The 13,688-nt window shown below is 36.1% G+C and overlaps 1 pseudogene across 1 annotated transcript; it reads left to right on the forward strand.

Annotated features, from left to right (window-relative positions):
* The first annotated feature begins 10,396 nt into the window (after positions 1-10,396).
* On the forward strand, positions 10,397-13,000 carry LOC143563350 (26S proteasome non-ATPase regulatory subunit 13 homolog B-like; annotated as a pseudogene). Its single transcript, XR_013140653.1, has 5 exons — positions 10,397-10,548; positions 11,456-11,937; positions 12,051-12,131; positions 12,209-12,405; positions 12,494-13,000. The product of XR_013140653.1 is annotated as a 26S proteasome non-ATPase regulatory subunit 13 homolog B-like (transcript).
* Positions 13,001-13,688: the final 688 nt, after the last annotated feature.

The raw sequence follows: 13,688 nt of genomic DNA on the forward strand, positions 1-13,688 counted from the left end.
TTCTGTAATTTGATCCGTTTTCCATCTTAAGATCCAAAACATATATATGCTGCTGCTGCTGCTGCTGCTGCTTGCTTCGAAGAAATAGAGAAGAAAAGGCCATGAAGGTTCCAAAGGGTTCAAAACAGAGTTCAAAGTTCAAACGTAGGGTGAGACGTAGATTCGGAGGAACCACAGCGGTAGCTTCTTCTGAATTCTTTATTAATATATGTTGTTTTAATTAGGAACCACATCGGTAGCTTCTTCTGAATTCTTTATTAATATATGTTGTTTTAATTAGGTTCATATTGGCTTTAGAACAGAATTTGGCTTGGTGTTTCCCAGGAAAACAAAACCGTCGGTTGTCACTTGACAGTCGTTGTGCTTAGGGATGGACTCACATAGAACCCATCGGGGTACCGGGACACCAATGTTTTTTAAAAATTACTTAGAGGCGGTATATTAAATTCTGTAAGGAGCTCATAAAAATTAATAATTTGAACCCATATTGTTAAGGCTAAACTGGTCTATTTGAAAGTCCCTTGTTTTACCTTTGAGAGGTTGCAAGTTCAAGGCTCACTATACTTTGTTTTGTTGTTTTTTTTATTTTTTTTGTTTTTTTATATCTTAGTCAATATTAGTTATTTAGTTAGGGTATTTGTGTTTTTCGTTAGTTTCTCTCATATAGTCATTATCACCATGCAACATATATAATGGTAACATAGGTTTTGTAAATTCTTCTATTATTTATCTTGTGTATGAATATTATAATTAATAATTTATTTGTGCTAGAGTTAGTTTTTCATGTTTGGTCATGTATGTATGTAAGGATATATATATAGTTTACGTTTATGTTTTTCGGGTATGAATTAAAATTTTATGTTCTATCTGGTTTTCTAATCTAGATTCTTTCTACTTACTAGTTTCCAATGACACCATATTTTCATGTTTTATTATGTTCATCGTCTCGACCCGACCCGAAAACTTTGTAAACCTAAAAAATTGGGACCCAATTGACAAAAAATCTTGGGTCCGTCACCGGTTGTGTCGTCACAAGAGCATAACCCTCTGGCGTAACACATGTTAGGAGATTTAAACTGACAACCTCACAAGACGTTACTCAAATTTTCATTTCCGTAACTCATTACAAATGACACAATTGAATATTGGACTTGGATCTCCATTGCCTATTAAAATACCCCAAGTCTTTTTATCACTTTTCCACTTGTGATGATGACATGTTTGTAATTTAATTGTATGATTGGTAAAACAGTAATAATAACAAAATATTATAAAATAACATTTAAATATTAAATTAGATTTGAAGAAAATGATGGCTAACGTTAGCTCCAAAATTTCTTCCTTATGGCTGAGGGGTGTGGGGCTTCAATGGGGGCGCTAGAGCCTCTTCGCTCGCGCCCCCAGGCGCTAACACCACACCACCAGGGCGCTAGCGGGGGCGCTAACGGGGCACTAACGCGAAAAACAATGCAGGCGTGAGTCGGTTAGCGGGAGAAGAGAGAGGGCTGCACAACTTTTGATGGTTTTTTGACCTTTGGGAGCCGAACAAACCAAAAAAAAAAAATTTTTCTTATATAATTATACCCCATTTCACCCATTTTTATACCAAAACTTCAAACCTTCACCCAAAATCAATTCATCTTCTCAACTTTTTTTTAAAAAAATGGCTGGAAATTGGTTCCCAAACCTTGATTCAGATTATCTTGACGATGATTTATGGTCGTCACCGCACCAACCGATGTTTTATTCGGAGCCGCAAGAATCATCCGGCTTTCAACCATCCAACACACAACCGTCTCCTAACTTTGTTGTTCCGGAGACACAAGAATCACACGGTGAAGCTACGGGACCAAAAAGACGCGTCCACTGGAAAAAACAAGTTGCAACGGACGGGTCGGGACCGGCTTCGACTCCGAGGACGAAACGGAAAGCCACTCCGTGGTCATAGGATGAGAAGGAAGCCTTGTGTCGGGCTTGGATAGTCATTTCTGAGGATCGGTGTTGCGGTAATTGTTTTAACGTTTTTAATAAAAAAAGTTAAATGGAAATCTAATTTATTTATTCATTTTGCAGCCGACTACCAAAAGAGCAAGATTTTTTGGACAAAGGTTAGGGAGACGTTCTACATGCTCGTTGGGAGTACAGAGCGGAACGCCGATATGATTTCGGGTCGGTGGTCCGAAATCAGAAAATTTGTCGGCTTGTTTACTAATCTTTTCAACAGGAACAACGGTCGTATGAGACCAAGTGGCAGTGATGATTTGGCGGTTTACAATTTCACGGTCGAAGAGTGGAAGCAGGAGTGTTTGCGGAGGTATGGGATGGTGAAGACGTGGGACGATTTAAAGTTGTGGGAGAGGTTGAAAAGGTGTTCCAAGTGGGTTGAGCTGGTGGCGCCGGACGTTGATGCGGAAGTAGGGCCGAAACGGACTAAAACTAGTTCGTCTGGAGCGTATAGCACTTCAACCGGGTCGGATTGCCGCGTTGGATTCGACCTAAACATTGCAGAGGAGGAAACATCTTCACCGCCGAGGAGGTGGCCATTGGGAAGGGACGCTAAGGGGAAAAAACCGGCTGAGGGGGAAACCGTAAACATCGCCAATCTTGTTGAATCCCTCAATAAATTCAACAAAACCATGGAGGTGGTCTCTTATGACAAAAAGGAAAAAAGTCGAATGAGAGATTTGGACTTTCTTACTAGAGACTTCAATAACCTAAATCCGGTCGATCAAATGCTAATGAAAAAGCAAAAGGAACGTATCCGAAAGAGGTTGATCGAAGAAGACCAAGCCGAAGAATAAGAAGAATGTTTTTTTTAGTACTTTAATTTTTATTTTATTTTTAGATATTAATGTGTTTTTTTATTAATGTGTGTTTTTTTTAATAATTTATGAGTTTTTTTAATAATACGTTGTTTGAATATATTTATAAAAAAATAAAAAAAAAATTCGCTGGAGCCCCTGCTTGAGCCCCTCCACACCAGGGCGTGAGGCTCCAACGGGGACTCCAACACCCCCCTTATCCAGTTTCTCTCTCTGCCACACGTCATAATATTATTAGTTGGAGCTCCCATTAAAGCCCCCCACACCCCTCAGCCTAATTAATGAGAAAGTTCCACGAAAGTCAATAGAGGACTAATGTTAATTAATTATTCCAATCAAGTCGAGAAAGTCCCCGAAAAACGCCTATATTTATTGATGATGATTCACATGTGTTGAGTTTTCATCGCTTAGAATATATATTCATGTATTACGTGTTTGTTTTATATTTTTTATTATAAGGTTATTTTATATTTTTCGTTTATAATATTTATATATTTTTCTGAATTTTAATTTTATTTGTTTGTTTTAAGAAAGTTAATAATTAATATATAATTTGATAATTAAAGAGTTTCAAGTAAAAATGAGATATTATAACTCATTTTAAAAATATCTGGGTTTAGTGAGACCAATGACCCGTTTATGTGTTTACTATAAATTGTTTATTAATTATAAATAATATATATTTTTTTTAAAATATGATATTAACTTTTCGTATATCCCTATATTTAAAGAATTTTCATATCAAATATTTAGCAAGATTAATTTTTAATTTAAACGTTTAAGGGTTATTTGGGTTTAGTGAGTCTCATACCCGTGAATTCAGGTCAAATGTATGAAAAAATCTCTATTTACAAATAAAGCAATATGGTGTTTTGAAGGAAGTGATGAGCAACCAAAAAGTTTTTAAAGGTTTCGTTTATATATATTTAAGATATGATCTTTCAATATCTTTAATCTTTATCAACTACAAGAAATGGGAGGGCAAAATCAGATGTAATTTGGTTTGTCTTTGTAAATGCTAGATTCCACCGGGTGGTTGTATGCACCCGATTTAGTTAGTTTTTTTTTAACGACCAACTAAGTAACGTCGGTACTCCGTATTCGGTCCCCCATTGGCTAAAGGTAGCCTGAGCCGGCTACGAGTCCGGACGGACGGAGCCCCTAACGGTCCACCTATTGAGGGATTCCCCGGATAAAACCCGACCTCCACGCCCGCCAAACGGCACGACAGCGAGGAGCCGGTAAAACCGGGTGAGATCAGGATTCGAACCGTGGCAAGCCAGGGTCATCCCTCATATCTCCCATATAGATTAGTGATAGTGATATTTGAACCTCATACCTTCCACTAGTAAAGTGAATGCCTACCTGATTTAGTTAATAACTTGCTATTTGATGGTTATAAAAGCTTTTGTTAGTCTTTCAAGAAAAAGAATAATAATAATTACAAGAAAGAATATCACTCTTTATGTTGCTTCTCTTTTACTCCTTCATGAGGAGGTTCACATTAATAAAAGGCCCGGGTCCATAATTCATTCCTATCTTTCTTACTTTACAAGTCTCTCATATATGTGTTACATAACATTCCTATCTTTCTTTCTTTGCAAGTCTCTTTTTATATGATTTTTTTACGTAACTCCTAGGTCCCCCAGAAAATGCCCCCTAATTTCATGTGCAAGTTGGTTGGGAGGGTTCAAAACATTATATATATAGACTAGCAAATATTATTATTAGGTCTATTTAGTATTTACTACCTGGACCACTTGCTAAAAAGCACAATAAATTTGCACTAATGTATACGATTTGGATCAGTGCTCCAGGAGGGCTTTTTCTAGTTGTGCGTGTAGGGCCCTATTTTATTCAAGAAGTTCAAAACAAAATTGAAACCCATTTTCCTCACTCATGTGAACATAATAGAGATTATTAATGTGAATAGGTGGCATGCATTTGATCGATGACGGCGATGCCAGTATGTTGGAGATAACAAATAATATTATAATAAAATGATCCAATTACAATAGAGAGACATGTAAGCGGACAAGTTGCTCCGCCATCCCTTTTGAATGACAAAACTGATCTTACTGAAAACAGGGTTATCGTTCTTCGTCGTCGTTGAGTTACTATGCACGACTCGCTGAACTCTTTTCAGAAACGTAACCGCATCATGGGCAAGAAACCCAAATGTATCGAAAGCTATCAACTTTAAAAGGGTTAGAGCATGATTAGTCGTGCCACTTAATGTTCACAAGTTTTCATGAACTTGAAAGAAAGTGGTGAAGCATGATGGAAATCAGGCCAAGATAGAAACAAGAAGCAAACACAAAGAAACAAAGTTTTGTTGTATGATTTGTGTGAATAAGAAAGAAGCAAACTAATATGCTGAAGTGGAAGAGAAAGACTCTAAACTCAATACTTTTATTGATAAATCCAAGGCTATTTATAGCCTTTACACAAGACACGTGAAAAGTAACAACCAAAGAAAATCTGAACTCTCCTAAAGAACCGGTACAACTACTGACCCATTATTCTAACGTTACACTTCTACCAACGTTTACATCCTTGAAATCTGGTCAACTAGAATACCACTTCTAACTAGCTAAAAACAATAAAATAAGACATAATATTAAATAAATGCATAGTCTTCAAGATTCCTTCCATGCAAACTCAACTTGAACCCTTGAAGCTTTTGCTTATTCCATGCACACTAAATAAAACACTAACTGATGATCAATACCCATGGACCCGTTTGACCCATCAAGATTAAACCCAACATTCACCCCCTTAATCTTAACGTCTTGACTTGCGCATCCATTGAAGTACTGGTTCTTCCTCTTGCATCAAATTTGATTCTTCATCTTTCCATTTGGTGCACTCATAACCGAACCGCCCAAATGCTCCACAACTGAAACATCAAAACCTGCTTTAATCACCACCTCGTCCCGAACCTCTTCCTCGACCTCTTTCACCTTTACCATAGCCTATTCCACGACCTCTTCCTTGTTCGCTACTTTCACCATACTTTTGTTCGGTCATCAAGAGTTGGCCTTGCTCTTCTTTCTTTTCACCATGGCCTTTTTGTCTTTCTTCATACGCCTTAAGCCTTCCTACCGCTTTATCAAAGAACATTGAGTCCAAATAGAAACATTTCTCAATTGAAGTTACAACTTGAAGATAGGACTTTGGCATTGCATCAAGTAGCCTTCTCACCATTTCTTCTTCAACTTCATGCCCGAGGGTCCTTAACTTTGAAACCAATCCGCTCACTTTAGTAGCACCATCATCAACGAGCTCTCCTTCCTTCAACCGCAAACCTTCTAGCTCTATTTTCAATGTTGCAACTCGAGCGTTCCTCACACGATCTACACCCAAGTATCGTATTTTTAAGCCATCCCACACTTTCTTCGGGTCACCATTACTTGACATTTGCATCACCATCTCTTGGGAATTGCTTGTTACAATAAGGCTAGAGCTTGTTTTGACTTCTTCTCATCTGGACATGCCCCAAAATACCTTGGTTCCATCGCCTCCAACAGGCCATGTGCATCCAAGATGGATTTAACTTTGATAGACCATACCAGATAGTTTGTTGTGGTCAAAGTCGGAACTTGGTAAGACATTGAACCTGCTTCTTTTGCTTGCACCATCGCCATTATTCACTTCCGTTTCTTCTTTCTTTATGCGTTTCTTTCTTCTTGCTTTGCTGATGTAAATCAACCCTTCTTTCTTTCTCTTTTGGCAACTTCTTTCTCTTTCTTTGTTTCTGCTTTCTCTTTTCTCTCCTCCTAGATTTTACTTCTTTCTACTGATTACAACATCATCTTGCTTCTTCTTCTTCTTACTAATCGACCCCTAACCTAGAGGCTCTGATACCAAATGTTGGAAATCAGGCCAAGATAGAAACAAGAAGAAAACATAAAGAAACAAAGCTTTGTTGTATGATCTGTTTGAATAAGAAAGAAGAAAACTAATATGTTGAAGTGGAAGAGAAAGACTCTAAACTCAATACTTTTATTGATAAATCCAATGTTATTTATAGCCTTTACAAAAGACAGGTGAAAAGTAACACCCAAAGAAAAACTAATGGGAAAATTCTGGACATAGTCCAAAATAAGAGAGAGAAATTGAAAATAGTCCAAAGTAGGTTCCATTATGAAAATAGTCCTCCCAAATCTATCTCCCACGTGAGATTGGGATTCGTGACGTGAGATTTGGGTATCCTATCACAAACTGACACGTGTCCTTTCACAGATAAAGTTTCATAAAAATTTGACTTGGCCGATAGTTTTCAAGTGAAAATAGTTTTCTGAAAAACCATAGGTTTGGAATGAAAGTTGTCCGTCACGTGAGGTTTCAAAGTCACCGTTATCCGCTTTTTTTTTAAATTCATCTCCTCGGACGCATTCCAAATGAATTTCGTCTACTACGTGAAATTTCATAAAAGATGGAAAAAACGATACTTTTTCAGTGAACTTAGTTTTGTTAGATGATTTTCAAAAAATTTAAAAAAACGATAATTTCCCAACGAATTTAATCTCTTTAGATGATTTTTATAAAAATTTTAAAAATATGGCAAGTGTTAAGAATGTGGTGGGTGGTGGTGGATGATGGTGGTGGTGGTTGATGATGGCGGTGGGTGGTGGTGGTTATGATGACGGTGGGTGGTGGTGGTTATGATGGATGTGGGTGGTGAATGATGGCGGTGGGTGGATAAAAAAACTTTTTCTAATATATATTCTTTTTATGCAAAAACAGATAAGTTTCATCAAAAAACCATCGAATTAAAATACTTTGTAACATAATCTATCTTTTTTGACAACATGTCTTTTTATGCAAAAATAGACGAAATTCATTTGAAATGCGTCCGAGGAGATGCATTTCAAAAAAACGCGAAAATCATCTTTTTCGAAACCTCACGTGACGGACAACTTTCATTCCAAACCTTTGGTTTTTCAGAAAACTATTTTCACTTGAAAACTATCTGCCAAGTCAAATTTGTTACGTGTCAGTGTGTGATAGGATACCCAAATCTCACGTCACGAATCCCAATCTCACGTGGGAGATAGATTTGGAAGGACTATTTTCAGAATGAAACATATTTTGGACTATTTTCAATCTCTCTCTCTTATTTTGGACTATGTCCAGAATTTTCCCAAAACTGGACTCTTAAGGCACCGGTACAACTACTGACCCATTATTCTAACGTTACACTTCTATCAACGTTTACATCCTTGAAATCTGGTCAACTAGAATACCAATTCTAACTAGCTAATAAACAATAAAATAAGACATAATGTTAAATAAATGCATAGTCTTCAAGATTTCTTTCATGCAAACTCAACTTGAACCCTTGAAGCTTTTGCTTATTCCATACACACTAAATAAAACACTAACTGATGATCAATACCCATAAATCAGTTTGACCCATCAAGATTAAACCCAACAAAGCATATGTCCAACTTGAAACTAACAATGTCATATTCATGAACATATATCTCTCTTTTTAACTCCTTTTAATGTCATAATCACCCAACCACACTTGAAACTAACAAGTATACGTTTTCTTTTAATTAAAAATATCTTATTTATCTATTTTAATTTATTCTATTAAAAACAATCCATAGGAACATTTTATCCTTGTTTTCTAAAAAAATAAAAATATATAAATAAAAAGGTTATGGACATTAGAATTTTATATTTATTCATGTATGTCAAAATGATAGGTTTTACTTTAGTTCACATTTATAAGCTATTTCTAACAATATAACTACTATTATAATAATGAGAGTAAATTACAAATGTTGTCGTTTTATATATCCTAAATTATGAATTAGATATATTTTAAAAATAATTTTACTCTTTATTCTTTATATATGTATTTTGATCCTGATTTTAGCCTTTACACTAACTATCATCCAAAAGCTCAGCTAAATCTTGAAATGTGCCAAACATTTGAGAGTAAAATGGTAATTTTCAACATTTTATTATTATTATTATTATTATAAAAAAGAAATTAAATATTACATTTTAAGACCTCACCATCATCATCTTCTAATGAAATGAAACCCTAAAATCAACCACCACCTCCCCTCCATTACCACTAGTCCACCACCTACCTCCACATTTGAATGACTTCCGGCCTCTCCACACCAAACAGCTGCCGGTAAATCGCCGGCACGAAACAAGGACTCATAGTGTTAAGAAAAGGGAATTTCAGAACCTAGGCAACGAAAATTTCAAATTAGGGATACAAGTTGACTCTACTCATAAACTATGAAAACACAAATTACGAGTTACTCTTTGGGTTTTGTTTTTTATACGGAAACCCCAATTACCTTCATACCCCTGCACAGAAATGAAACTTCTAGATAATTACAAAAACGTCACCGGACGCACATGTTTATAATCCTTCTCACACCCTTTTAAGGTCTTGGGCCTTTTTAGAATATCCAAATTCCCCTATATAGATATAGATATAGATATATTAATTTTGTATAAACAATGTATATTATTATCTTAAAACCTAAAAAATGCATATTATAATAAACATAAAAAACAAAGAATGAAATGTAAATAAATATCTCAATCGTCAATGAGGGACGACCCAGCTGGTCTGAGACATCTTGGTTTTACCCATGGGCGGGGTTCGATCCACGTTAAGCATAGAAATGTGCCTCTCTGTGGAGTTTTCCCAAGAAACAACTGTTAATCCTGATGCCAGGTGAGCACGTTTCAGACAACATACTGGCCAGGGTTTGGTGTATGGTTGTTCATCAGATCGGATATCGGTTATTCGGGTTGTTTGGATCGGTTTGTTTGGATTTGAATTTTTATTCCTAGATCCGAAAACCGAGCCAATCCAAATTCAAAATTCTCTAACCAAACTGAATTGAACCGAAAAACCTGAATCTGTATATTATATCATGTGTAAGCGGCTAATTACCAAAAAACACACACAATGCAACATGCATATAGTCTTAACCACAACAATGGTCTTAAAAAACGAAATGCAAAAAAAAAAAAAAACAATGAAACTTACAAATCTTTCACCTCACTCGGTCGAAGCCCTCATCTCTACACTACAAAAAATAAGCAAAAACAAATAAATAAAGGATTAGACTTGAAATTGTAAATATAATATAAACCAAGTTTGACAATAAAATACATATATAAAAAAACATTTAGCAAACCTTTAGGGTTAGAATTTGGATTTTAGAGATTGGATGCGTATATCTACACTTTAGGGTTATGGTTTTGAAATGGTTTATCCGAATAATCTAAATTCAAAACTTTTAAGATCTGAAAACCGAATTAAGAATTTGGATTCGGTTAATATCCAATCTGAAAACCAAATTCATAATTGTTACGGATACAATTCCTGTTTAATTTTTCTTTCGGTTTTCGGTTATTTTGAACACCCCTGGTTGGGTTCCGGGTCGGGTGAATATCCTGATTGCAGAATCCCCGTTTGTTTGTTTGTTTGGGCAAAAGAAAAGATTCAAAGAACATAAAAAATCACCAACAAGGGTTTATTTATAACTTCATATTTAAAATCTCCGATTCATAGTCACCGGAGTCAGTCAGTCGGAGATGGCTGCTCTTCAGTACATCGATTCTCTACGTACCACTCACCCTGAGCTTTCCGAATGGTACAACACGCTTGCCGATTTGTACCAACGGAAGCTATGGCATCAACTCACACTAAAGCTCGAACAGTTTGTTGCTCTTTCAGGTTTAATTATCCACCAACCAATCATATGCTTATTCATTTAATTTGCTTTTATTGTAGTAACCTTGAACGTGTTGTTTATGCTATTAACAAAACTCTAGGGTTCAATTTGATATTTTACAGCATTTGATCATTAAAAGTAAGTTGGTATTGATGCTTCATCACAATAGGGCTGTTCACGAGCCGAACCTAACGAGGGCTTGCTCATGCTTGGCTTGTTTACAAACCGAACCGAGTTGATAGGCCCATTTACAAACCTAGCCAAAATTGAACAAGATTTTTTTAGCATTGTTCAGCTTGTTAACAAACTGAGTCAAAATCGAATGAGCATTTTTCGATCGAGCATTTTCCGAGCACTAATTATTATTATTTTTTTAGTTTAAAAATTTCTATGTAAAACGTTGCTCAAAAAATTTCTATATATAACAAGTTTGAAGTTGAATTTAATGTACTAGAAAGCAAATTAGTAGCTTTTAGACAAGCTTGCGGTAGCTTGTCATTATCTATAATAAACAAGTTTGAAGGTGAATATAATGTACCTAAAGACAAACTTCTAGTAGCCTGAAAACTTGAACCGAGCAAATGAAACTATCAAAGTGACAGAGAGAGAGAAATTTATAAGGGTTTAAGAATCTTCTGTATATTTATTTATGTGTGTGTGTGTAAATAAGTTTAAAAAATAATTTGAGCCAACTGAACTGAACGGACATTTGCTCGTGCTTGGCTCGTTTGTGAACCGAACCGAGCTGATCCGCTCAATTACAAACCGGGTCGAAATCGAACAAGCATTTTCCTAGCGGTTTCGAGCGATCGTCGAGCAGTTTGGACTTTGGACAGCCCTAATCACAATAGCAGTTTTTATAATCATAAATTAGTAGAACATGAGCTTGTAATGCTTTAATATGAACAGTAAATAAACAATTCTGCATTTAATATTTGTTTCAGGCTGGTGATGCTCTCATACAACTGTATCAAAATTTCATAACTGACTTTGAGACTAAGATCGACCTTCTGAAGCTGGCACACTTTGCTGTTATAGTCTCTCGCCAATACTCAGAGAAGGCGGCTGCCATCGGTTATCTTGATGGGGTGATTGAAAAGCTTAGAGCTACAAAAGAGAGCCGTATAGAGGAACCGGTTTTTTACATTAAGACGCAGATAGCCATGTATAATCTTGAGAAAGGAGATCCAAAGGAGTGTAAGAAGCTTCTAGAAGATGGGAAGAGTACACTTGATAGCATGACCGACATTGATCCGTCAGTGTATGCTAACTATTATTGGGTGTCATCTCAGTATCATAAATCCCGCCAAGAGTTTGCTGAGTTCTACAAAAGTGCTCTTCTTTATTTAGCATACATTTCAGTGGAGTCTTTATCAGATTCATTTAAGCTGGTATGCAGTTACCTATGATTTGAATGTGTGCAATATTATTATTATTATTATTATTATTATTATTATTATTATTACTATTATTATTATTATTAGTATATTTTGCATTAATATAGGATCTTGCTTTTGATCTATCGTTATCTGCATTACTGGGAGAGAATGTGTACAACCTTGGAGAGTTACTTGCACATCCAATTGTAAGTAAATTACATAATGATTTCTTGTATTTACCAATAAATTTGTGAAATTTAATGTTCCATCTTTGAGCATGCAGATAAAGAGTTTGTTAAGGAAAAAGGTTGAGTGGCTCTACTACATTCTTGAAGCATTTAATTCTGGAGATTTTATTCGCTATCGAGAATTATGTCATGTTCATAGTGCTTCACTTAATGCTCAACCTGCTTTGGTGGAAAATGAGAAGAAACTTTTGGAAAAGATTAACATTCTCTGTTTGATGGAAATTATCTTCAGGTTCGTTACCAAGATCCTTATACTTTTTGATTACAAACTTTATAGAAGTACAAAAAGTAATCGTTTTTTATAAACCGTTTGCTTGCAGTCGACCATCAGAAGACAGAAGTATCCCGCTGCAAATCATTGCAGAGTGAACAAAACTTTCAGTTGAAGATGTTGAATATCTTCTCATGAAGAGTTTTATCTGTAAGTTGTTAACTGTTATTATCAAAACTTAATGTGTATTTAAGTTCATACTTGTAAATAATTAGTTGTTATTGTAGGTTCATCTGATTGAAGGGATAATTGATCAAGTTGACGGAACCGTGTATGTTTCATGGGTGCAACCGAGAGTTTTGGGAATTTCACAAATCAAGTCGCTTCGTGATAGGCTAGATAGTTGGGTGGGAAAAGTGCACGCTGCTTTGGTATCTGTGGAAGCGGAAACACCTGATTTGGTTGCAACTTAAGTTCTTGTTTCTATCTATGTAACAATCTCTTCAAAGCCCCCAAAGAGATATAGCTTTGAAAAGAGATTAGGAGACTAACGTTGACTTGATTCGGTTAAACTCTTTGTAACCTTAATCTTTATAGCTTTTGATGTGTTAGTTGCTAGAGGTGCACAAATCGGGTTCAAATGGAAAACCCGAACCGGTTCCAAACCGGGTTTTTTACACCGGGTTGTAAAATGGCACCGGTTCCAATCAAGAACCGGTTCGGTTCCCGACCCGAACCGATGCCTAGATATGCGAACTTTTAAGAACCGGGTAGGGTATGAACCGGAACCGGTTTTTACGTAAAAACCGGTTCCACCGGTTTTTTTTGAAATTTAAAAATTAGAGCCGTTAGGAACCGGTTCCAACGGCTATATAGCCGTTTTTGACCGTTGGAACCGGTTTTTTTTAACTATAAATAGGTTATTTTCTTATTATGAATAGCAAGGTTTGTTTGTTTACTTGTTAAACCACTTCCAAAACTATAAAACACACTCCAAACCACAATTAACCTTAAACCGACAACAAATGGCAACCAATGATGACGTTGTTATGGTGATCGAAACAACAAGATGCCCCGATGTTTGGGTTCATTACGATTTGTGTCTCATGACCGACTCACATGAGTTGGCACGTTGCAAATATTGCTCGAAGTTTCTTAAAGCAGGGTCCAACTCGACATTACGAAAACATACGAATAAGTATTGTCGAGAGAAAAGAAGATTGGAAGCTAAAAAAACGGAAGTGGGAGAGTCGTCCGGCTCTACAACCCAAAAATAAGTATTCCCGGATTAAAACGACGGACTT

This window comes from Bidens hawaiensis, unplaced genomic scaffold, assembly GCF_021521415.1.
Source record: "Bidens hawaiensis isolate Kalapana, Puna unplaced genomic scaffold, B.hawaiensis_p1.1 tig00001179_1, whole genome shotgun sequence".
Lineage (NCBI taxonomy): Eukaryota > Viridiplantae > Streptophyta > Magnoliopsida > Asterales > Asteraceae > Bidens > Bidens hawaiensis.